General features: G+C 41.3%; 1 protein-coding gene across 4 annotated transcripts in view; it reads right to left on the bottom strand.

Annotated features, from left to right (window-relative positions):
- Nucleotides 1–26,944, bottom strand: part of ift22 (intraflagellar transport 22 homolog (Chlamydomonas)) — a 56,556-nt gene that overhangs the window by 12,583 nt on the left and 17,029 nt on the right. For 3 of the 4 annotated variants that reach the window (XR_015102813.1, XR_015102814.1, XR_015102815.1), the window contains one exon: nt 4,062–4,223. The gene's annotated coding sequence lies outside the window, so the exon portion shown is untranslated. Of the gene's footprint in view, nt 1–4,061; nt 4,224–8,249; nt 9,369–26,944 lie in introns of those variants that run through there. The other variant, XM_086128941.1, reaches the window with a different exon arrangement.

The following is a 26,944-nucleotide window of genomic DNA, read 5'->3' as shown; positions in this document are numbered from 1 at the left end:
AGGGAGGGAGGGAGAAATGAAGGAGGAATCAAGGGAAGGAGGAAGGAAGGAAGGCAAGTGGGTGCAATTCACAAAGAGAAATAGGAAGGCTGGATTAAGGCAGTAAGGAGCGAATGAACAATGGACGAAGGAAGAATGAAGGAAGGAAGGAAGGAGGCACAAAAGAAAGAAAGAAAAGTTGGAAGGAGGTAAAGAAGGAAGATAGAAAGGAAGGAAGAGGGGAAGAACAAAGACAGAAAGGACAGATGGAAGGAGCTCACCGCCGCTATCGACCCTCAACGCATTCAGGTCACACACACAAAGCCCCACCCGAAGTAGCAATCTTCATTTGAAACCCTAACCCCCCCCCCCCCCCCGTTTAAAACCCGAACCACGTCACAAATTGAAGATCAAGACACCCACTGTCATCGCCGCATCACGCTCAACAGCTGGGTGCAGCTCTTTTGCTTCTCCCCTCGTCCTGTCCTCCACGCCACATTGCACTCCTCTCAACAAGCGGCTCGTCGAGCGCCAGGCGGACGTGTCCAAACGCGCATCCTGCCCTCCCGACTGGAGCGACCAATGCCAAAGGGTGTGTGCCTATACGCTTCAATTTAGCGTTCAGAAAATGTAGATTTACGTCTCAGATCGCCACTTCCTATTTTGAGAAAGGGTTCGATCATGAGCAACGGGCATGACCGTATTGCGAGTCATTCTGCGCTCGAGCATTTTCTTTTTTAAAGTCATCATCTGGGATCACAACTGTACACTGCCAAGAATCGTACGTAATTTGGCTCGTCTCCTTCAAGTGACAGGAGGAAGACAACTTTGATGCAAATGCGATTGGAGGGAGACATGAAAATGACTTCCTGATTTTGCATCATGTGCACTATTTTTGCAACTAAATGGCAAATTAAGTGATTTTTTTTCCCCGAAGTGGAAGCAGCAAGTTGGATATGTGAAGGAAGCTATGACTCATTTACCTAAGAAGAAAACGGAGAACATAGCTGGCGGCTGAGTCACACCGGTCACACCCCGACGCACACCTTGTTGCCACTCAACCGGTTGTCCATCTCACGCACTCCAAAAGCAGCACAACGTGAATTCATATTATTCTTCTGCTAAAAAAAACTAACAAAAAAAAAACACTGCTGTGGTGTTTTCAGTTTCATTTGCGGGTTTGCAAGACTAAAGACGTATCAATGTGGGGGTGCGTTTGGGAACGACTTTGTATGTTGACTTCTCACACCATAACCTCAATTTTGGTGAGACTAAAAACAACAAAAAAAACCTAGCGCTCGTGCATAAACGTTTGGCATTGTAGAGACCTCTTGATTTACACAATACAAGAGTGGGAGGGGTGCACAGAATCAAAGGCCTGCATCCCAAAACGACCCGATTTCCTGCTTACATGGAACTTTTGAGCACGATAGTGAAAACTTGAAATGGTGTTCAAGGTGAATTTGCCGGTGGAGCCTGAGTCTTTGTGTGCATGGAAGAAGGGGTGCGCGGACTCCAAAGGCTGCATTCAACTTTTCGATTCAAGCCTGTTCGGAAACACAAAGCTAAATTGGTCTCATCACGTTCCCAACCGCATTTTGGGCGGATCCATCGCGATGCGGCGGATGGAATCAGCCTTTGATGAGCTCGTTTATTTTCATGCTCGCTTTCATCGCTTTCTAAAAATGCTTCTTTCGATCAAGTCTGGACGGTGCAAAATCAAGTCAAGACCCTGGACTTCCTTTTCTCAAACCCTTGGCTTGAGTTTGGTTTACTTCCAACCATGTGCCCAGGTTTGATCCGCGATCCAAACCTCAGCGATGACTCACAGGTAAATGAGCTGGAAAAAAGCGGGGAGGAGGTGGTCGAGAGCGATGCGATGGAGGAGTGGGGAGTCGGGGGAGGGGGGGCTTTGATGAAGCTTTTGCGGTTGGGATGAGAATATTTGAACGAGGCTGCTTGCGGCCGGCGCGTTTGCCTGGAAATAAAACAACGAGGCTGATGAGCACGGAGTGAAGGGTGGTCGCGCCATGAGGACTTTTATTGGAAGAGGGTGAGAAAGGAGGGGGAAGGGGTGCTCCTAATGAGGGGGAAATGCATTCAAGTCAAGTCCGGTTAACAGATCAAATTGACTCCGGCTGAACACACCAGGTATAGTCTACTTGAAAGTTTTTTTTTTTGTTTGTTTTTTTTTAGGTCTCGCTATACTTATTAACCCATTCACTCCCAAAGACGTTTTTAAACGTCTTTTCAGACTTGGTCCAGAATTGGCTGGTACTAAATGAGTTTATTCATTTTCCGATCCGCTTTATCCTCACAAGGGTCGCGGAGGGTGCTGAAGCCCACCGCAACCGTCTTCGGGCAGTAGGTGGGGTCACCCTGAACCGGTTTCCAGCCAATCACAGGGCACACACAGACGAACTACACCATCCACGCGCACACTCACACCTAGGAACAAATTAGAGTGTCCAATCAGCCTGCCATGCATGTTTTTGGAATGTGGGAGGAAACCGGAGCACCCGGAGAAAACCCATGCAGGCCCGGGGAGAACATGCAAACTCCACACAGGGAGGCCAGAGCTGGAATTGAACCCGGTACTTATGCACTGTGAGGTCGACGCGCTAACCACTGGATCACCGGGCCGCCGAGGTCGCTATATAGTTTACTTTAAAAAATGTAGCTTGGCCCAGCTGATTTTATTCGGTGTGACCAGTTGACGAGATAAAAATGGAGTAAATTCTCCACCATTTTGTCAGTGCAGGATAGTTGAATGGCAAGGACAAAAAAACAAAAACAAATGTATTCGACGCATGAAAACAACCTGTCCGCGGGACACGTTCTCCATTGGTCGTCGTTCCTCATAAGGAGGTAAACAAGACACGGGCTGCAGTAGGGGAAGGAAGGAAGAAGGGAAACAGTAGTTGAGGCGTTTCAATGGCTCTGCCGCAGCTGCTTGCAGTTGACCGGCAACGCGGCTGCCGTCACCGAGGGCGCAGCAGTTTCTCGCGTTTCTCATTAACCGGCGCCTTTCGGCGGCAGCCATCCCGCGGCTTCTTTTCGGACCATCACCACAAAAGATGTCAGCGTCATCCCTCATGTTGTGGTACAATGCAGCTGATCAAACAGCACGGTGAAAGGAGCCCTTTTCATAAGGTTTCATTAACGGGAGTAATGACGGAGGGAATAGGAGGCATCAACGGCGGCCGGCGTGGCTCACGGCCACGCAAATTTATCTTTCGTAAGAGCTTATTATTGTGGATCATACAATGTCAGCAGGTTCATCCTTTCCACATTTCCAAACAGCGGTAGACAAGGCAAAGCATTGTCTGTTCAAAGCATACAAAAAGAAATATACAGTACAAATATTAACGTATCACATTTCATATATTTTGACCAATTTATCCAAGGTAAAATTCTAAACAAACTTTTTTTTTTTTTTTGCTGTATGTGGGGAAAAAATATGTAGATACTCATGCCATGTTGCATAATCTGTTACCGTGCTACCTATAATGACAGTAAATGGACACACTGATACACTTTGAGTAGGTTTTACAGGTACCAAAAAAAAGTCATCGAAAAAAACTCAAAAGACTGGACTGAAAGTCATGAGATCTGCTCTTTGATGTTTTCGTTCCATTTTGCATTTGAGTTTGAATTTTGAACCAGATACAAATTTAGAGTTCCAAGAAAGCACGGTTGCTTGCACCGCAGGTCTTTTACGAGTTGGCACATTTTCTTTTGGGCTCTAGGGTAAAAATACAGTATGACAATGTGTTTAATAAGTGTGTTTTAATCAGTTTCACCCTAATATAAATCTAAACCCCCAAAACCTTTTTTTTGTATAGCCACTCTACTTTTGCGGGTGGGTCTGGAACGACTCCACTGGGGCAAATGGGCTCAATGTACGTAACTCAAAAGGGTTATTGTACTTTTTCTCGCAGCTGTATTTGCTCGAAATCTGCAATTTGCGTCGACTTTTTTTTTTTTTTTGGGGGGGAGGTGCTCATGTGCACCTTCCAGTATTTTCCTGGTGTGACATACAGTATATCTGGTGACTTTACGGTAGAGTTAGAGTTTCTTACCCGAAGCGCTTCCTCCGCCTTTGAAATGCAAGCCGCGTGTCGTGGGGTTGACTGAGGTAGATCTTTGCTGGAGGATGTGCTACCCGTGTGCGTGTGTCTGTGTGCGATCACCATCTGGCCGCCATGAGCCTCCCAGGCAGACAGTCAGCAGCAGCTGGCGGACTGGACAAAAGCACAGCTTTACACGAAAGGCACAGGATTGCATTGAAAACACGTCCCCCATGTGTTTTGCATGTTTTCGAGTGATGGTTATGTTTTGGATTGAAGTTTCTCTGATGCATTTCACTTGGGAAAGTTCGAAATGGTCAAAAAAGGGCAGCCATCGCAAAACATGCACTTTTCATTTTCATGGTTAACACCTTTCCCTCTTTTTTCCCATTAATTCAACCATTCTGTAGAAGAATCACAACCCACCCCCCAAAAAAAGACACAAAAGACGCAAAATAATTATTTGCAAAGCACGAGTGGCATACCATATTTGTTCTTCCCCCACTAAAATTGGTTATTTAAACAGATTTATTCATTTAACTCATAAAATAATGTGTCAATTGATTGATTGTCAAATTTAAAATACTTTTACGATTAAATTTTACGTACACATTTTTTTATGTTGAATTTCATTAAATAATTACTTTATTTTTTATTGTAGTTAGTATAATTTTCAATATGAGTAAACTAAATTATCTTAATTGTTTTAAATGTTGGAGGGGGCCACAATTTTTCTTCAGTGCTACTGGGGGTGTGGGGGGGACACATTTATCAGACACTTTCTAACCAGATGTTTGAGAAAAATGAAATTTTTAATATGGACAAAATACTTGCAAAATATGTGCTCTTAATATATAAAATTTTTCATAATACAATTTTGTAATATTTTTGTCCTACAGATCATTCCAAATCAGCAAAAAAATATTAGGTCTTTTCATGTTGTTGTGGGCAATATAAGGCCCAGTATAAGCACATTGCCACCAAGTGGTAATTAGTGATACTACAACTTAAATCTACAGTCAACCACTGCATATTCACATATTTTTTTCTGCCATTTCTTTTTCAAAATTTGGATTGTACCATCTTTCTCTGGGATTTTTTTGCCCCCATTCTTCCCCATATCTCTTTTTTCAGAAGAACCTTTTGGTTTGTATAGTAAATGAATAAATAAATAAATACATAATTTATTTTAAGAATAATAATGAATTAATCAAGAGGCCACTAAGTTGCCCATCTCTCTCATACTTGGTTATCGTGGTTTGAGCCACATTGTACTGAAGAGGATCTTGTTCCGCCGCATGTGGGTCATTTTTGCTCCGCCTTGGCCACCGCAAACGTGCCGTTTTTGATTTGATGGCACACACCGAGGAAAACATCCAAGAGAGAAAAATAACATCATTTTGGGAAACAGTGCCACCCTTACATGGCAACCAGAGAGTCCTACAAGAACAACATGACTCCTTCGCAACATGCCGCATTGATTTTATTGTCTTCAAGTGATACAAATCGCGGCATGTTGCCTCTTAAATGTTTGTTTTTCCTCATATGAAGGGTCATCACTGTCAGAACTCGTGTTTTGTTCTCTTTGGCACCAGTTTAGTTGGCCAGAACAATCCACTGAGCTCCAGGGACTCACTGGGGGGGGGGGGGGGGGGGGGGGATTGCTCCAGCAGCTTCTTCTTCGTCGCATTCAAACTACGTCGCATTCAAACTACGTCGCAACAGTGGAGAATTGAGGTGCTGATCGGGATATAAATGAAGGGGAGTCAACATTGTAACCTCATCTGTGAGCAGCTTTGATGTTATTTTCAGTTGACAGCCCAATGGGCAAAATGTCCACTGAGATAGCTCAGAACCGGTGGATTTTGCTGCTTCATTCATATTACACAAATGCAAGATTAATCAGAATGCCGTGTATAGACTAGTGGGGGCGCGGAGAACATCTTTTTTTTAACTTGAGCTCCTCTTTAAATAATGGAGGGGAGCCAACATTTTCCATCATATAGAACCCCACACTTTCTTGCCAGATGTATGTCAAAAATGCCATTTAAAAAAAATGATCAAAATACATGCAGACGTACTTTTTGTCATGGAACCACTGCCCATCACAGCTTCTCAATGCACGCAAAAAATGATTTATCCTTCAAACAATATTACAAAAAAAAACAAGCTGTGATGTTATTTTTCAGTGGAGATAGATAGATAAAAATGATCATTCAAGGGTGGCATAAAACGGCAAAACGGCAACCCAAAATTAGGCGCGAGAACTAATTTAATGTCACGTATTCACAAAAATCAACTCATTCGAAAATGTGATATTATTCAGGAACTATGTTTGTCCAGCATGCCATTCCAAACCCCCAAATTATGAGGCCTACTCTCGTTGTAGTATAGGGCAGTATAAGACCCGGCGTAGGAGCGACTAAGTGATGTCAGCCATCTGAATGTTGATTATACAACAGGAAACAAGTTTATATTTTTCCCCCAAATTTTTTGGGGCGGTGGAAAGTGCAACAACTACATTTTGAACTAACCCCAAGTTCCCATTTGCTATTTGTATTGGCGGTAGCTAAAGACTTTCGAATGTATTCACATGGGTTACTCGCTGAACTTTTCTAAAATAATCATCATCATCAAAAACTTTCTTTAAATGTTATTTAGAACTAATAATTTAACTGGAGAGTCCTAATAATTTGTTTTCTACACTTTTATGATTGGGGATGGATCAACTTTTATGTGATTTATTACGGGACAAATTGTTGAATTACACTCGATTTTAACAGTTCCGCCGTGTTTAATTGTTTGTGACATGTGTTGAAGACGTGAAAAACAGCAGTGGAGTGAGAACTGTTTTTTATTGGGGTTTTCTTTTTTGAACGAGGGTCCGTGTTGGGCAAAATGTTATGTGACATTTCCAGTGATGGTGTATTGTGTCTTGGATGCCCCCGAGGCCTGTGACTCATGCTTCAAACCTTTGCGCTTGTGACACGGAGAAAGGAAATAAGAGCCAGATGCCAACAGATATCCACAAGCACATGGCTCACGCAACAGAACCTGCTCTGTGTGTTTTTGCGTGCGTGTGTGTGTGCGTACAATTCTACTAGGGATTCAGGTGGGACGTGATTGATTTCCCAGTGCCGACTTTGCGTCAAAGTCTCCTCGGCGCGTTAACCATTCTCACAGATGTGTCAAAACAGGATAACAAAAATTGGCCCTGTTTTACTGTGAACCCTCCCGGCATTCATTGTTTATCGAGCCTCCTACTTTTTGCATTACATTAATACTGCCGTGATATTATATGCACTGGTCGAACCCAAAGATGTCCGAGAGCAGGCTAAAATAAGACGATAGAGTATATACTGGATGAAATAAACCACTATGGAGAGTATCCAAATGTACGTGGAGTGTGGATATATTTTTTAACCTCTTGGCACGCAAAAATGTTAACATGTTCAACAATGTGCAATACAGAGAAAGTTTAACAAGTGCTTTACAGACTCTATTTACACCTATTTACATGGTTTGAATCTTGGAAGTCCTGACAGCATGCTACGAGTAGGGAGGATGATGATGACCAAGAAGACATCGTCCATGATGAAATTGGTCATTTGATTCATGCACAGGGCAGCCGGTTACGCGTACACCTGTCGAAAGCGTCACTGCGCATGCGCACACAATGGCGACGATCTGCGGCAAAACTCAAATTACCGGGTTGCCTTACTAGCTTCTAGTTTGTTTTGTCTACTCTATAACGTTTTAAAAAATGATTCGAGGACCAAGTAAGCCTAGTACTTTTATACAGAGTGCAAGGAAAACGTTTTTTTTCCCCGTAATGTCGTGATCGAAGTGCGTTTCAGTCATCGGCCAGCGTACGATTGTTACATCGAAGAAGAGGAACGTGCAGTGGCATTTTCGAGCCCAGTCTGTTCCGCTCTCCACAATGACTCACAATCATTTGGAAGTGTGCTTGCGGCTGGCTATCAGCAGCGAATGCGCAGACTGTGCATCCCTGGCTGATTTCATTCAGTGTCAAATCCTTAGTGTCAAGCAAGGACAAAAATGTGCACTGGTTGTATTGCGCAATATGGATTCACACAGTTTTACAAGCTACATAGCAGCAGATATTTATTGTGTTCCAACAAGCATGGTTGGAGTTCCTTTTACCCTGCTTTACTTGGAAATGAGCACACAGTCGTCAGATAATATTCAACAACATACAATCTTTATTCGAGTATCTCAATGGGGCATCGAGATATTCCTCTCCAAAATGCCCCCCAGTGGTGAAAACCAACACATTACGACATTGTATGTACAAAGAATTGTCAGTATACTCTATTTATTTACAAATAAATCTTTTACTTTTTTATTTTTAGTGTAGTTATATAATTTTGACTTGGTCAGTAGCGGTCATAATGAAAAAGTGTGGGCATCTCTGTGTTGGACTGATCAGCCTGAGATTTCGCACTTAGTTTGCCATAAGTATGACTAAACTGAGAAAGGATAAAGTGTTATTTCAGTAAGTATACTTTTTGTGACACTTTTTTTTTCGTGGTGTGCTATAGCTTTTTCTCCTGTAAAATATTGTTATCATGTGAAAAACACGTATGTTCATTTTTGTCATTTATTTATGTTTTACGTTCACGGGGTGTCCGCGTTTCGCAAGCTCACACTGTCCACATCCCTAAAACTAAACCCAAAATCTATGTTACATAACTATTGCATATCAGCTACCAAAACTCTATTGTGCATCATGTCTTTGAAGAGTTGAGCCGCTCTCTTTTTTTTTTGGCAGTGTTATCAGAACAGGGAAGTAATCCAACAAAACACTCAAAGTCACACATCCATCTTGTCCCAGCATGCACGCCGGTAGAAGAAGCAATTATAATGCGTGTGGCGTCTTGATTAAAGGGCTTAGTGTGCTCTTGTCGGAGACCGACGGGAAGCTGTTGTGAAGACAAACACCGTCAGTCTATCTTCATAAACGTGATGGTATCCAGATCACGGTGGCTGACAGCGTTTCCCAAACACGAAGCGACGGAGGCAATAAACTGAGGCCTAATTCAAACCTGCTGCCTGCTCGCATTTGAAAACTTGTAGCGTTTTCGAAAATTAGCCACCTGGACATCAGTAACCCGAAACTCATTGCTCGGTGACATAGCAAGGGTTACAATGAGGCTATTATCAACAGCGTGCGAAGGGTAAACTGCAGCAGTTTTGGAAGTCGATGACCCGAAACAACGCCTCTGCCACCGTTGGGTATGTTTTTCAGCCTGGCGAATGTGACTCACTTCATTCTGGCCAACATTCTTGTCTGCGCCGCTGAAAGGAAAGGGATCAATCAGTTTGTAGGCGTTAGGCGTGCCCCAAAGACAATTAGCACAAATCCACAGCACAGGAGAGTCGTTGGCACGTTGTGTGAACTTGTCCTAAGTTGTTTCCGTGTAATTTAATGTCTCTCCCTCACTTTGTATGAAAGTATCACCGCTTTCAATAAAATAGAAAAGATCCACGCTTTGAAGTATATCAACTCATTCACTCCCAAAGACGATTTTAAACGTCTTTTCAGACTTGGTCTAGAATTGGCTGGTACTGAATGAGCTAAACTTGCCAGCAGCGATGAACATGGAGTTGCGCCCCACTTTTTTTTTATTTAACTGCAAATCCTCAAAAGTGAGCTGCAAACTTAAGGGTGTGCTACTGCCTTGTATATACTGTATATTGAAAAGACAAACATCAATTCAAACTCCCATTCACACAACGGAGTCTGAAATGAACGTCCACGGTTTAGGAATGTGAGAGGAACCCCGAGTACCTGCAGAAAACCCACGCAAGCACGGGGAGAAGATGCAAAAGCTGGATCTCAAACCCTCAAAACTCAGTACTGTGAGATGGATAAGGTAACCACGTAGCCACCCCAACTCCAATTTTTTTAAAGTTATTTTGCAGTCTGATCCCAGCGCATATACCATGCCAAAACGTAAATTGCTTGCTTTAATGCAAACTATTTCTATGGACTGTTTAGTCCCGACATTTTGGGGCAACAACACTAATTTGCCTCCCCAAAAATGTGATCAATGAAGCATTGCCAATCCCTTCCACTTAAGTGTCTGTACCGCTAACGGCACACAAGCGCCTCTCCATGCTTAAGTGTTTCCACATTGACCAAAAGTCGGACAACTCGTGCACCATTAACTACTTTGAAGGCTTAATGTTCCCTGGCACTCGGACACACGCAGAATAAAATGGTTCCATTCTTTGCGAGAAGCGGGCGCGCAGATTTCACTGTGACTTGTGGGTGATTTATTGACTTATTGCTATACTTCTGGCAGCGTTTAGAGAAGCATTTGAGTATGTTCCATACGTCATGACAATGAAATGACATTGGCCATTGACATACTAGCAAAAAAGAAAAGCTCGGCAATTATCCTGGAACGTACGTAAAGGCGCATACCTCAGAACCAAGAGATGCTTTGTGTCATTATAAAGTGTAAACAAGATGATTAAGATGCTTTCATAAGCTTTCACCTTGACCTAGTTTTTGAGGTTTTGTGTTCAGGCAATATTTTAGCATTTAGCTAGCCAACGTTAGCTTGTTGTCTGAACAATACTAAAAAGAATGGTACTAAAAAGTTATAACCATATCATTAATATAGTTTTAAAAGGACGAATGTCAGAATTTTAGCCTTGGAATTCCAGATTTATGGTTATAATGGTTAATATTTTTAATACAAAGCCATCTCGCCACCTGTGGTGTAAACTGTAACTTGTGGTATTAACTTTTATCCAATGATTGGAATAGCTTGTTGACGTCACAAGAAAATGTTGAAATAAGAACTATGATTTATGTCAGTATGGAGTTTAATAATAATTTCAGATTTGCTGAAGTTGATTGTCATAACCCTTGCTCTTGAGGCAATTTTAAGGTAACGAGCTAATGATAGCCTCTGAAGTAGATAACTGCTAAAGCCACACATTCTCATAAATCTGGGAGCCCAGTGTTAATCTCAAACCACATTTTAAGACTCGCGCCCAACTCTACCTTAACATCAGCTGAACTCATGTAGAAGTTAGTTGTATTGTTTATGTATGAGCCATTGTTTGACAGCTAACTGCAAAAACTGTAACTACAGCTATCCAAACTGTAGATAAATTAAGTTACTAGTGTGTCAAACAAGATGAGAGTTCCTTTGAAAACAATGTCCCTTGGCTTAGATTTGGTTTTTATGCAGTTATTTGAAAAAAAAAACCCCATTTGGTTTTAATTAAACTTGCACACATAACGCGTACAAGGCGACAAAAAGCAGGAGTCTTGCAGAAAGTTTCTCTGTTAGCCTATTTAGCTAACATCATTAAACGAATGCTTTACCATTATTTACCTGTAAAATTGTAACAGAAAAAGACAGAAAGAGAACATGAGAGAGAGTGATGTGATGGTTGCTCTTCCTTTTGAAGAGGAGTGACATTTCGGAACAAAGGGGCCAGTTATTTGAGGACTTCTTTCTGGGACAGGCCAAATACTGGCCCGGCCAGGCCAAATCCATCGCCCACGTAGGGTGGGGTCACTGCGGGATGACTCATTCAAACGCACGCAGGGACACAAGAACTCACACACACACACACAAACACTGTACAGTACAACGGAACCGCTAGGGTCCAAAAGCCCATTCCAGGTCAACCTCCAATTTTTCCCATAAGAAATATAGGAAAAATAAATACTGTAGTCTGATAAACTGTCACCAATATTGAACCTTGATCAACGGTACAGGCAAAGCATGATTTTAAGGTTATTATTGGTTATACGATTGGTTATATAGCGGTTCACACCAACTGTGTCAGTGTGGCTATAATGGTTGACTGGCGACCAATCATTATCATTTTGCTCATGGTCAGCTGGAATGCCAGGCTAAGCTCCAGGGGGTTGTAACACTGAGCTCGCTCGCCACAAATGTTGCCTTAAAAACAGGCCTATTTCAATTATAAAATTGTTGCTATTATATTAGATTGTATACTATTACGTATTATTATTACAACACATCATTATAAAGTGTAATTCATATGTTTTAGGTGCTGACATTTCAAAATTGTATGCCTTGAAAGTTCCGATTTCTGATAATGTGAAGTTTCAGAACTACCCAGATGCCCACCGAACACAGTTCAAATAGGGATAGAAATATAATTTACACAAGCACAATGTGTAAAAAATATGTTTGAATTCATTTTACAAGCGTCTGGTTACACCACAGATTTACTGTGTGGTAAATTTTGCAATTTAGCCAGCTAGCCACTGAACATAAGTTTGTGGCCTTGGCCATACATGATTAAAACACTTGACTTTTATTTTACTTACATTACAAAGCACAAATAATGTCTTGTGTATGTCTTATATATGTAATAAGCACAAACAGTATGGCGTTCACAATCATGTGTGGTTTTAGCACTTAGCTAGCTATGCACACTATATCACAATAGGAATAACGTAGGAGTTTGTAGCTTTTCTATGGCAGGGGTGCCCATATGTTCCCAAACTTTAGTCATGTGTCAATGGTATAAAGCCATTACGCTGTAATGAGACCATAAAGCACAACGGGAAACCTGCCAAACGCCGTAACATTTTTATTTTACCGCTCGTTTCTTTTGTGTGATAACACTTGACACAACCTGACTCCTGCTGAATGTTTTGTCAATACTTCAGCATCCGTTTGAGCGCGGTAAATGACACCGGAAGCTGGTGAAAACACATTTTTTCCCAGGTTCTTGGACTATACTCGGATGATCCCTGGCAAACAAACCTCAATGAGAATTGCTGGAAATGATTTCCGACAAGATATTGCTCGTGTTGATAACTTCCGATTTTAGTTGCTCCGAGTTGTTACCGAGCAACATAATATTTGTTCACAAACAGATGCTAACAGACAAACATCAGCCATCTTGGTCATCTCCCAAATCCCTCTTTTGGTTTCAGCGGGACTCTGATTGTGTTCCTGCTCATCAAACACTGGAAAATCTTGTGTACAGTACAACATTTTGCAAGATTTTCATTTTAAAATGGATCATGATGGTATACATCCTCTAAGGGGCATTGCCCAAGTTGAAGTTGCTTTTTGTTTCCTGAAAACTAAATTTAACAAGTACAGCAATTTTTTTGGTTTTTGTTCTGCCGTGTGTTTACATTTGAGGCAGGGCCGGAGGAGTCAAGTCCTTGAAAAGAGATATAGCAGAGGCCCACCGGGAATTCAGTTTAGTGTTAGTCGGTTGCTTTGGCTAGCTTGTAAGTGCTAGCTGCTAGCCCCTCCAGCTACTAGCAGCTTGGGAGCTATTGCTCATTCTGTAAATTGTTGAGAACCAATCCAAAAAAGAGTGAATGCTTAACTGATGCACCTGAACAAAAGTCAACTGGAAACTGTGTTACAGTGGAAGGGAACCCGTTAATTACCAGGAATATATGAAGAGTCGACTGATTCAATAAGCGTCAATATCGTAGCACATACTCTCATTATTGTCGTTTTCAGTGTGCACCAACGTAGAGAAATTACCCTTTATGAAGCCAGTTCATTTATTCACATTGTCCTTTTTTTAATGTATTATTATGTTTTTATCACTTACAATGCTTGTTATTATTACAAACAAAAGTGGCATTTGGGGGAGGGCCGGAAACAAATTGATGGCATTTAAAAACGTTGAAAGTTTGCGTTATTGCAGTGTAGGTGTTAGCGCTGGAGCCCAAAATAGAAACGCTCTTTAGCATTGTTAAAAACCTTGAAGATGAAAGAGACCACTGAAGGAGTCTGAAGTAATGTTCTAACTTGAGCGAGATCAAATATATGACAGATTAGCTCGTGTGTGGTTAATAGCAAACAGATGTCGGCGTACTGTATGATTAGCGCGTCGTAGCACGAAGCGCAAACGCACCCAGACAGGAAAAGCGGAGGTCGGCGGTGGCGGCAGCTGCGAGCCATCAACTTGGAGGCAACCACTCAAACATACATGCATGCGGCCGGATGTGCGCTCGCGGAGGAGTGTTTATATGCGTGCGTGTGTGTAGAGGCAGCGACACATACAAACACAGTCATTTCTTTTATCACGACAATCTCATGTTTAGCCGGCCATCTTGAAAAGTAAACACAAGTGAGGCCTTGAAAAGTTTCCTCGGTTACTCTTGCTGTTATTTAAAGAGAACTTCAGGTTCCTGACCTGCACCCCCCCACCCCCAACCGACTCTCGCTCTGTCGATGGGTGTGTTTTTTTTTTAAGTGTCCCCCCCCACCAGACAAACTTGTGCGAGTGATGTGGAGCTGACCGAGGAGTCCACACCCTTTAACTTAAAAAGCAGCCCCAGGGAGGGAGAAGGTGGAGCGAAAAAAAAAAAAAAAAAGCCCAGAGTGTGTGCCGGGATCATTGTGGAAGAGCTTCTGTTGCTCAAACATGAGTGTGTGTGAGTTGCCTTTTTTGGGATCTCTCCTCAGGCCGCCGCCGTCTTCATGCCTCTGGTTCGTTTGATCAACTATCGCCAAGTTTTAGAGGTGAGTGGAGTTTGCATGTGCTTTTGGGGGGGAAGTGAGGCGCAAAAACAAAAGAGCTGGCATTTCAACTTGACTTTTGACTCCCGGAAAAGTGCAATTCTACACCGAAAAATCTATTTTAATAGAATTTTCCTCAAATGAATCCATTTGGCGCTGCAGCCCGATGACCTTAAAGACCTTGTATTGATTTTCCGCACATTGATGTGATAATAGTTTGAAAAGTTTTCCCTGTGCTTGTGTAGAGTTTCTACGGGTACTCCAGATTGCTCCCACATGACCCACAACATGATTTTTAGGTCCACTGAATACTTGAATTGTCCACAGAAGCAAATGTGAATGCGAGTTGTCGTTTGTCTATTTGTGCCTATTTTGACTCGCAACCAGTCCCGGAGTCAGCTTTGATAGTCTCCGGTTTTAAATAATGGATGTTCTTGGTTTGGAACGTCTGGCTCACAGTCAAGAGGTTCTGGGTTCAAATCCTAGTTTCCGGAATCCCACAAAATATTTGTTTTAGCCTGTTTGTATGAATGAGACAAGTCCAGTGGTGTACCGAAAGTCAGCTGGTAGGGACACAAAATGCATGGTGGAAGAAATGCTTATTTCAAAAGCAAAACATTTTGACATTTCCACTCGGTACATAGAAGATAAACACGAACAAAATGTCAACGTGATGAATTGCAGTCATTATCACAAGTTAAAATCGAAACAATCGGTCTCATTTGGATATCATTTGGCTGATTAGGTAAAGATTACCACATCGGCCTCAGAGTTCTGGGCTGCAGCCTTCGTGTGCGGCGTTTGCTTGTTCTTCCTACGCTCGCGATGGTTTTCTTTTCGGTACTTTGGCCTCCTCCCACCTTGGCCGTAACATGCATATTAGGTTCACAGAAACACCTAAATTGTTCGTAGCGATAAATGGGAATTGTCGTTTGTCTGTGTGCCCCGAGTGAACCCCGTTTCTCTCTTGGCCAATACTTGGGGTAGACTTCAATTCACCCGGACCCTAATGAGGACGGAGCTGTCGAGAAATTCTCATTTAACTGGAAATATTCTGAAATATTGGATTGGATTAACTTTATTGTCAAATGTACTGTATGTGCAACATAAAAAAATATACAGTATATACTGTATATGATAAAGAGTTGGCTGTGTGACTAAATTTTAAACTCTTTCAGGGACAGCGGTTACGACAGTGGACAGCTTATCGTGTTGTCAGGTTAGAGGGTGCATGAAAGGGTTAATAACATTGATTACGTAAAGTTGCATTTAAGTCGAGTGCTTCTCAATTCGTCTCCCCCGAAATGTCACGGCAAAATCCTCATCTATTGTAACGCTAAGCATAATTGAATAACTACTCGACGAGATTGAATTAAGTAGTGTAGGCATTGCTTTTAGAGCTTTGTTTGTTTAGATCATCGAATACACTCGCTGCGTGAAGTGCCGCATGGCCATGCATACACAATGGGCCTATGAGTTTTTTCAGTGGGAAGTCACAGGGAAAAAAAACTGATATAGTCCAGACAAATATCCAGTGAAAAACAAACTTCACCTGTCTCTATTGATGCAGTGTGAAGGAGTCAAGACGAGATACAGCCCGACTTTGTTATATATCTTGAACAAAGAGTAAATGACAAAAATAAGGCACGAGAAAATGTACAAAATACAAAGGCAGTCGTCAAGCTTTGTGGTTTTGGGTGTTGAAAGCCACATTATGGTGTCATTTGGTCATGTTGACATTACGCTTGCTTATCGTGGGGGAGATTAGCGTCTCTTTTGTTGCTGTGGTGAACGGCTGTCTGAGCATTAGCATCTGCACTAACGCTGGGCAGAGCTTTTGCACCGTGATCATGATCTTCAAAGCCACAGTTGTCAATTGACGGATTACAGTCAGTAGAATATAGCTAAATCCAATTCAAAATAGGTACTGCAAAATTGTTAATTTCATGGTATGATGCAAAAAATTTGCTCGTGAGCTCCTCCTACTGGTCGGAGGAATAATCATCTGCTGTGCGGTGAAAAGCATGTATCGCCCGATTCTCACACTATTATTCCGTTTATGATATTATGCAATAACAGCAATGATTCATTGGGTTGCTTTGTCTATTGTTGTTAGTTGTAATTATCGTTTAAGTCACGGCGCAGTACAGCATTCCTTTGCTGTCGAAAGAAAAGCACACATCTACTAAATGAAGACATGATACAATACGAATTCAGTGGGTTGGTTCGCTGGGTGCGAGGTGTAATTTATTGTTTCGTCCATTGTTGTGAAAGGAAATGAACACAACTTTTGGCTCTGTCCAATGAAAAGAAGGTACACTATCAATGGATTCTTAGATGAATTCAGTTTATGACATAGCATGTCGGTAAATAGGATTCATTGGGTTGTTTTGTTTCCACCACAGTTGTGGGGGCGTCACTTTCTTTCTTTCTTTATATGTTGTATTTATAAGTTTCATGTCCGTGTTGTAATCTCTTTAGAAAAGCATCATCTAGTTGATGCATCGCGCAACCACTGCCACTATTGTAGCGTCTATTCTATACGCCTTTTAATGAGGTGTGCCCGATACAGTATATGAAAACAGTTTTAAAATAGGACATTCGTTGATGGCACGCCTTATAATCTGAAGCGCCTTATAGTGCAGAAAATACGGTACTTGGATGAAAAACGTGTATGTTCAGTTAGCCGCAACACAAAGAAAAGTCATTTTTGTTGTTTTCTGTCGGAAAACGCATCACTTACAAGATGCCGACATACAAGATGAGGAAACTGTTGCCCATTTGCATTCGTGACAGTGGCTGAAAATAACATCTCGCACCACTTGTGGGACTACCACGTCATGTCATAAACGGAACGATCGCGAATCATCTGTCTTCACTACTGTCTCACTCAATCAAAAACACGCTTTTCCCCAACGTGTCATGTGCGTGCGTGTCTGGAAAAAGAAAAGCAATAGTGCGTCCCGCTGCATAATAAATGCCATGTCGCTAATAAAATGGAGGCGTAGCGAGACAATGGCCAGGCGCTGATGGCTAGGACAGATATTATTTGTGGGAAGAACACTCAAACCAAACACAAATGAGGTCATGACGGAGTTTGAAAGGCGACGTTGTTGATACACAGCAGCCACGCTCAAAGACATCATTGTTGTTTATCTAAATGCTCTTCATTAAAAAGCAGTATCCAGCAACAACTAAAGGGTACAGATGGTGTTAAATCTGAATGCAATTTAGGTCATTGAAAAAAAAAACTGAGTGTGAGTGGGATGTGTTCCCCTGTTTCTTGTTTACAGGAAGGTTTTTTTTTTTTTACATTGCCTCATTTATCAAAAACGGTCTTTTCTTTTATTGCATTTTCAGAGCCCAGTAAACTTCCTATAGGTTCATTTATGTGGGGAAAAGTTTGATCGCCGTATTTGGGCTCAGAGTTGTTCGCATTCACCCCCCCCCCCCCCGCCCCCCCATCTTGAGATTTTGCCACAACGTGCAAAGCTGGCTGGCTTTCATGCGCTTGTGGGTACACGACATCAATAATAGTGACAGGGCATCAGGTTCACATTTTGAGACCTCATAGTAGTAACAATAAATTCTCCACTGTGATTAAAAACAAACAAACAGTCCTCCTCGGATTAAGTTTAAAGAGGTCTCTAATCGCCAACGTGTGTTAACGCAGCGGTATTATTTCAGAAAACGTTTGTAGAAAAAAAAAACTTCAAGGTCAATAATGCAAAACAAACACCTGAAAAGTAGCTCTCTTATCATGGCTTTCTTTGATCGTTGAATGTGATTCTTCAGTCAAGATCAAAATCTGCCCATTTGGGTCAATTAGTGGAGCCCAGGTTTCAAAGCAAACATGGTGAAGCGGCATTCAGTTGTTGTGCTGCGTGCCAATGGAATAAGTTGCCAGCAACAGAAGAAGCCCCAAATATAAATGCCTTTTAATTCAGGTTAAAAACGAATTTTTTTCCGCACTGAAATCTATTCAACATTTTCCAAATCAATTTCACGACCGTCTTTTGGTCATTTCAGACAGCTGCCTTTGATTTCTTCCCTTGGCGTTTGAATGTGTGTTCAAATTGCACTTAATTGAACGGTGTTGTTTGTTTTTTCTTCTTTCTTCTTTCTACCCACATTCTTGCTGCTGTAGGCTGTAAATTTCCCTAGTGTGGGACAAATAAAGGATATCTTAATCTTAACCTTAAATCTTTTGTTTGGTAAATGTGTTTTACATGTTGTCAATCTTGGTCCTATTTGTCATCTTAATGATGTACTGTTAAGAATAAGAAAACCTATATTCGTCTCACAATGGAGAAATTCCCAATTTACAGCAGCAAAGTTATGAAAGGAAGAAAGTAGAAGAACAAAAAGTATTTGAGCTGCTGTAAAGGCAGCCACTCTCGCGGCGCCATCTTGAAGTCATCATAACATAATAACAAAATAATTCAACACAACACATAGGACACAGACAGTCATTCAATCTTAACCACTTTTCCGCATATTCTTTGTTGTTTGAAGCAGTCAAATGCCCATCGCGGCAGGAAAAGCCTTTGATTGATTGTATTTTCACTCGCAACGTCGGCACTTCATCACTGAGCTGTCCAATGACACTTGACAAGTTGTGTGCACATTCGTGCATGTGGTGCATGCAGCAAACTACAAATAGCTTTACAACATCATAGGCTAGCAAAAAAATAAATTTAAAAAATCTGAACAGCTTTCCGACATATTTTGGGAAATCGGCAGGTCACCAAAAATGTACTTGCTTGTATAATTTTATACACAATGGATTGGAAGACACTCCAGAGACCCAAACGTTCGTATACAAGCAATTAAAAATCTACATGTTGGTTGCATCAAGTATATCAAGTCATACGCATCATGTTTTATTAATTTATAGATTTCCTTATTCGAAAGGCTTCCGAGCGCAACAAAAATGAGAATTTGCCTTCCCAATTCAGACTTCATCAAAGGCTTTTGGGCCTCAGACGGCCTTTTAAACAAACACGTAGTCCCCCGGCTGCATGTTAAGAGTTAACTCAAGTTAATGGCCTGCGAGGACTGTTTGGGTCTGCCGGGAAGTGGCGGAGTTCAAGTTCCTTCTGAAGTCATTTGACTGCAGAAGGCAAACCTCAAGCAAATTATTTTTGTCCATCTATTTCACTGGCAAATACGAACCCATCACGCGTCCTCTAATTACGCTTGTTTGAAAACTTTTGTCATTGTTGTCGACGCTGTGTGGAAAAAAAAAAGGTGGAGGGGGGGTACACAGATCGGACACGCTGGGCCAGAAGTGGTGGAACCTCAATTTAATGAAGATATCATAGTGTTCCATTTGGAGTCATGGAATATCTGCTGACAAAAACCAGCCGGTTGGCTTTGGAGGGCAAGCATTTATTATAACCGCAGGGAAAACACGACCCATCCCCCAAAAAGCATATAATGAGATGTTTTAGAGGGGGGGGGGGGGGGGTTCTCTGGGGAATTTTTGACTTTCCCCTCGAAATCCGCATTTAGCTGATAGCTGACGGCCTTTTTTGGGGGTGTTTTTTTGTTTTTTTGTGGGTCTGAGAAGTGGTGCGTAATAATTGCGATTGGTTATCATGAAGCAGATGTCCATTCATCTCTTGGCCCAACGTCCTGCAGAGAACTGCCAACGGAGCTTTGTCGAAAAGTGCCGCCTTTGTTGGCAATGTCCTGCAGCACCTCCAAACGCATTTTGGCGATTGTCCATCTCATCGCACGCCGACTTGTCACTGATTCATTCCGCTTGTGTAAAATGAAAGCATGTGGACTGTCGGCAAGGGCGTTTGTCGTATTTTCTCCATGCCTGTCCCATTTGAGAAGAACATTTCCAGATAGAACACCGAGTTAATGACCGAGTTCCCTTCTTGATGCCGGTGACATAACCCAAATTTGGAGGCAAGTCGGAACATTGTGTAGTCTATCATTAACCCGCACTAATGCAGAAGGACAATCTTAATTACAGCGGATATTTGCATGAAAAACACGTGTGGGCCATAAGTACAAAAACAATCAAATGGAAAACAGCTGGCACGGTGGGAACTGAGCGTGATCTCTGTGGCCGCATGACAACGTATTCTTACGCCTCTGCCCAAAAAGTCAATTGAAACCTCCAAAATTCATAAATTGGGATTGTTGTAAACCGAGGAGCCCGCCTAGTACTTGAGACATTTGAGACAGAAGTTAGATTGAAGCGTTTTTTTAAAAAAATTAATTTTAATAGGGCCCGATGGATAGGGATTTGTTTTTTGAGGCCGATGCCAAGTTTGATATTTGGCAAAACAAAATTCCGAGAACAGATTAATTGTGTGATCAGTTTAAAAATATACAACAAATAAAATAACTTATTTTTTTGTGCCCTTAACTCTGACAGATATGAATTACAGGCAGAACAATAGACTTTTTTTTTGCAATACTTTGTTGTGTATTGTTTGTTTAACTTTGCAACAGAGGGAAAGAAATCTGCACATTTTGGCAGGGTGTTGAACGTCATTATTTATGTCTTACGTCATAATGTGTAAAAGTGTCCAAATCAAAAGTTAAAGACATTGTCCGATATTTGCCAATATCAGCCGATTAAATCAGTTCGATGGTGGGATTTAGTACTTATAATAATTTGAGAGAAAATACTACTCCGACCAAATGGTGTGCAAAAAAATAATTCAAAGACATTGTCAGTGAGCTACAGTTGATACAATTGTCTTCAACACAAAGTCGTCCGGCGATTGAGTCTCAGTGAGAAGCCACAACCAGTGTTAAACTGAACGCTTGTTCCTTGCACAATGGCAAATTTCCAACCCTGACGCTATGCCATAAACTTGCGAGTTGACTTCCACTCCTCTTCCCACGTTGCCACCTCACACAAAGGACGACAAGATGGCAAAAAGTTGTCTTCGATGGCCCCTGTGAAAAGGGCTTCAATAAAACCCATCCAAATAACGCCTTTGTGAACGAGAGAGAAGAGTTTAGACATCTGTCATGAAAACTAACACTAAACTCAAACGGTGTGACTCATTTCAAGACATGCAGGGAGATATTGTTCCACCAGGTCTTGAACATGGCAAAAAAACAAGGGCATCATTATGTGTCATAACGCGAAAGCTTACATTTTCACTCGTGGAGTCAATACTTCATCAGCAAGATGCCAGATTACGTTTGTTCATGATTGCAGCGTATCGTATTGCCCGAAGGCCCCAAAACTTCCCGCTACCTACAAACTTCATTCTGGCTCACTCAGCATTTACTTTTATTAAGAGTGCAGGAATATTTGTTGCCTGACTATAGCTGTTTTTCTGTAAATTGTTAATTCCAATGTATTTTTCATGTACATTATTTATCTCATTAGATAACACTTTAATCAGACATGGTTTTATGTGTGTCCCAAAACATATTTTTGATGCTGATTTAAAAAAAAAGTATTTACTTTTTTTTCTAGTACATCAGGTTTTAAGATATTTTTTACTTGCATCTCTAATTAAATTTTGTTCAAATTTGTTGACCAGTGTAATTGGTTTATTTATTGGAAATTGCAATAATAAAAATAGCACTATCTATGCACATACATGTGTAAAAATGTTTTATAAGTACCAGACATTTATTACTTTTATTTTTAAATTTAATATAGGAAAAGGTCTGTAAAATAAATATATCAACTGAAAAAATATATCCATCTTCACACGACATAGCTCATCTATTTGTATTGAAAAATCAAATGGGGCTCTTGGGCAAAAGTATGTGTGACACCCCTCGTGGCCAAAACAAGCAGATGTTGAATTGTGAGGTCACAGCGAAACATTTTTGCAATTAGGCAGCCCGCAAAATAATTATTTGGTTGTGTAATTTCCTACTTAATGGATGGGAAGGCGTTCCTGAGACACGACTATTTGGAGGCGAGGATAAGCGGTATAGAAAATGGGTGGATGGATTATCAACAAAGCTCCTAAGACACGCACACACACTAGCAAAAAAGGAGGCATAGACATGCATTCCAAATGACATCATTGGTGGAGGTAAAAAGCATGCAGGCATTTTTTGTCTTTGCTGGGAGCAAAATGTGCTTGCTTGCTCATCCAAACCTTTGAACGTAAGGAGCAAAAAAAAAAAAAAAACCTCAACAGAGCCAGTATAAAATACCTGTACCACTTTTTAATTTTTTTTTTAACACAGGTTACAACTACTCAAAAGGTCACTCTAGGACAAGAACTGTGCAAGGCCCAAACCGATCTTGTGCACTCTTGGCCTGCTGCCAAAAAAGTGTTGAGTCGGCTGTTCAAATCACGAGGTAATCACAAGAGAAAGGCCCTGGCTGGTGGCCCTTCAAAGAAAGAGGAGTGGCGCTGACAAGCAGCACAGATTGCTTGGAAGTCATGAGGCCGGCTTCTTAAAAGTCCCGGCGGCCCCCTACCCTAGACTTGGTGCTAGTGTTTTGGGCTAGGCACGACAGGCGTGACCAAAAGAGTGTTTTATTTCTTTTACTGCTGTTTTAAAGAGCAAGCCAGCACTTGTGACAGTTAATCAAGTCTGGGAGCGGTGTGAACATGAAGGCCAAGCTTTGTCAGGATGGGAAGACGTTGGAATGGAAAATGGCTTTGATTCAATGGGTTTGCATTAATGTATTCTTCAAAGTAGGGGCTGCAGTTATGGAATTATCTTATCCGACTGAAAATTCTATCAAATAGTAGGATTAAAAAAAACAAATAAAACAATGTTCTATGTCTATGAGACGAAGTGAGGTCACAACCACAATCGAGATTTTGCCAGCTAAAACAGCACGTTTGCCTAAGACTAGTTTGTTTAGAAGTCATTGGTGGGAAAATGCGACTGGGTGAGTTGTCGGAGTTATTTTTGTCTATTAAACTACTTTCAAAAGTAATCTCACAGCTCTTTCCAGCCTTTATGAGCAATTCGCCTAACTGCTAGCTGCTAATGCTGGAGCTGCCGCTAAATGCTGGCAACAGGCGCCGTATATTACAGGTTTTTTTTTGTTTGTTCTTAATTGACATCGACAGCAACTGCTTGTGACAGCAATATACAGTAAACGCCCCAACCAGAGTCAGGATTCTGGAAAACGAGTTAAGTCAACTGTTACACCGCAATACCCTGCTGGGAATAACTTCAAAATAAAAGCTTTCTAAGGTACTGGTGTGAAATTTAGGGGACCGGTCGATTATTACAAAAAAAGCATCAAGGACCCTTTTCTGAAATTGAACAGGAAGTCATCCAGAAAAACGGCAATGCTGTGGAAAATGTTTAAAAAATTAAACATATATATGAATAAGAGTATGAATCATGGATGAAGTTGAAAACATGGTGACATTTTTTTAAATGCTACGACAATAAAGGTCTGGCTGCCGATAATGATGATCAGAAGTGTGCGGTTCTAGTCTTTCATGTCTAAAGAAAAAAACCAAAAACAAAACGCTAGCAGCCAGCAAGCCGTCAAATTGCACTGTCAATTCGGATCAGAGATCAGTGCATATGGTGCATGCAGTGGAGCGATCGCCAAACCCAAATTTCATTTGTTGAGCAATAACAGCTCCAGAGTTGTAACTATTTATTTTCAAACCAAAATAGAAAAAGGAAAACTGACATGTTGCATCAACAATGGCTCATCTTATTCTCATCTCTGCTGTGCTAAATTGCAGAGTAGGTTTGTAGGTCTTGACTACAAATGGCAGATTTAATGATGAAGGGTTACTTGGAAGTATAATCAAGGCCTTCATAGTGGAAAATCTAAGCACAGCTCAGATGGGTTGGAGCCCCTCTGGGTCAACAGCGGCTCAGGTCGGCATCAAAAAAGCCGTAGCTCGGGGGCAGCCGCAAGGCAGCAGTTAGCAAAACTTTCTTCTGCTCCAAACGTGACAATCTCATCATGTGATTATGTTTCATTCAACTGCGCCCCGGGGTGAGGGTGTTAAAATCAATGCCGGTTTCAGTTTGTTAAGCCGCGGTTCACTTTAGGTGTGGCCAATCTGTATGGCTGCGTGCCCACTAATGCACTACAGCGGGACTGCGTCAGATCACATCACTGTCCAAAAATATCACATAAAGAGACAGAGGGAGAGAGAGAGAAAGAGAGCGTGAGAGACATGCAAACGCAGACATCAAGAGAATCATTTGAGCTCTCGTGACTCGCTGCCAGAGCCAAGCCCAGAAACGACGAGCCCGCCCCGGGCTGTTAAACTCAGCCACTTGCAGATCCAGATAAACCCGACGGAGGACTGAGACGTTAGCGAGAACAAAGTGTACGCGAAACGCTGCCAAACGTTTATTTGATGTTGCGGTGACGTGTTTTTTTTTGTTTGTTTGTTTTTTTGCAGGTTCCTACAGGGTTTTCCCAAATCATTTCCATTCATGCAGCTCCCGTTCGACCAGTATGAAGGAGTGTTAAAACCCAATTAAACTTTATAGGGAATCAAGTTGCAATGATTTTTTTCCCCCTTATTATTTTTATGATTATAATTACGGACTGTAATGTTTATAAGGGAGGACAATAATTTTTAAAAAAGTTCATGAGAAAATGTTAGATTCTTGCATGAATAACATCGACAAGATTCAAGCTGTGATTTGACGAAGGGGTTGAGGGCCTTGTCTTATGGAGAAAAATGACAATATTTCAAACAATAACGTTGTCATTTTACGTGCCATACATATTCCAAACAAACAAATGTTACTGTTATGACGTTTACAAGAAATTGTGGGAATGTAGTAGAAAAAAAACAATAAAATTGTGTCAATTATGTTTTTGAGGAAAGAAAAAAAAAGAAAAAGAAATGACAATATGTTGCTCATTTTATTAAGGGAAAAAGACAACAGCGGACCGCAAAAGTCGGCTTTTACAAGAAAAATGATCTTTCATTTATCTTGTAAAAGCCGACTTTTGGGTGGCAATTTTTTTTCTCCCCCAAATTTCACAAATTGGTCACTTCCCGTGAATGTATTAGATTTAATGCAAATCAAAATGGAGGCAATTTCAAGACACAAGGTCTGACTTAGAGCAATGGGGTGATGATTTTGAAATGTAGGTAATGAGGAATAAAGTTGCAATATGGTGAGAATGAAGTTGTCATTTTACATGAAGAAAAGAGAACACTGGCAGAATAAAGTCTGATTTTCACAACGGAAACTATCAACTACCTTTTTTCTGTTCAGTGTCTTTTGCTATTTTGATCCCTGCAATTGATACAGAAACAAAAACACCTGACAGCTGAATCTTTTTTCATTTCAGTCAATGCTTTGACTTGTACGCTTTTATTTCCTTGCGTGACCTGTCCGGGCAGGGAAAACGACTCAGAGAGAACCCGATTTATAGTGTAATATTGCAAGCCATATCTTGTTTGCACATTGAGTGGATATAAAGACGCATTAAGTGTTCATTTGAGGTCATGCTTTGAGAGCTAACATTACTTTTTTTTTTTGTTGTTTGTTCTCCTCTAACGAGGTTCTCTGCTACCTTTTCTGTCGCTTTATCTGCCGCCAGCAGCAGTACAGTGTTTTCATCGAAAACAGCTGCCGGCTTGCATTGGAGAATTGCTCATATGAGAGCTGTAAAAGAATGGAGAAGTGCGGTGGGGGTTGATGGGGATGGCAATAAATACGAAGCAATGAGCTGAAAGAGTCCCAAACCTTGAATAGAACTGTTGGGAAATGGCAAGACAACTGGAAGCAGGATGGAGGCGAGGGGCCACTTTGATACTCAACATCTTTATTTCATCACCGTGAGCTGATCTCAAAGATGATTGAGTGAAGAAAGACACTTTATATTCGTGTGGTGACCTGTGTTACTGCTGACGACTTGTGCGTGCGATCATTTGGGCACGAGTGAGGGAATAATTGACAAGGGGTTCCGTTCTCATGAGAATTTAGTAGGATTTTGTTTAAAAAGTAGTGCACTCATCTTCAAACCCGAAAATAAGGTTTTAGAGTGGGCTTGTTAGTTTTTATTTGTTTAAAAATTGCTTTGATTCAGTTTAGTTTTTTTTGTTTTTTCTTTTTTTGTTGTTGTTGTATGGCCAATTGGTTGTTTGTTTGATGGAGGCAACTGATTCACTGTGGCGAGCCCCTGAAGGGAAAAGTAAAATAAGTATGGACAATTTGTTGAGGTTATAATATAAAGAAAAAAAGGTCACTAAGTACAGTATTGTGTAATAAAGTCAACCGCAATACCCAGAGGACTGTTCGATCGTCCTTCTTCTGTCCGGACGGACAGCAATACCAAAATAAATGCGTACAAAATTAATTGACAAAGTCAGCCGAGTCTTTTGGGGGCGTGGCTTAGAAAGGTGGTGTGCCACCTCCCTTAGGATGATAAGAGGGGTGCATGAACTCTTTAGAAAAACATATTTTCCGCATTTGAAT

Source organism: Hippocampus guttulatus, chromosome 14 (genome assembly GCF_054856545.1).
Source record: "Hippocampus guttulatus isolate MCC_2025c chromosome 14, RoL_Hgut_1.0, whole genome shotgun sequence".
Classification (NCBI taxonomy): domain Eukaryota; kingdom Metazoa; phylum Chordata; class Actinopteri; order Syngnathiformes; family Syngnathidae; genus Hippocampus; species Hippocampus guttulatus.
Note: the sequence above shows the minus strand (reverse complement) of the source record. Positions and strands in the feature narration are given on the sequence as shown.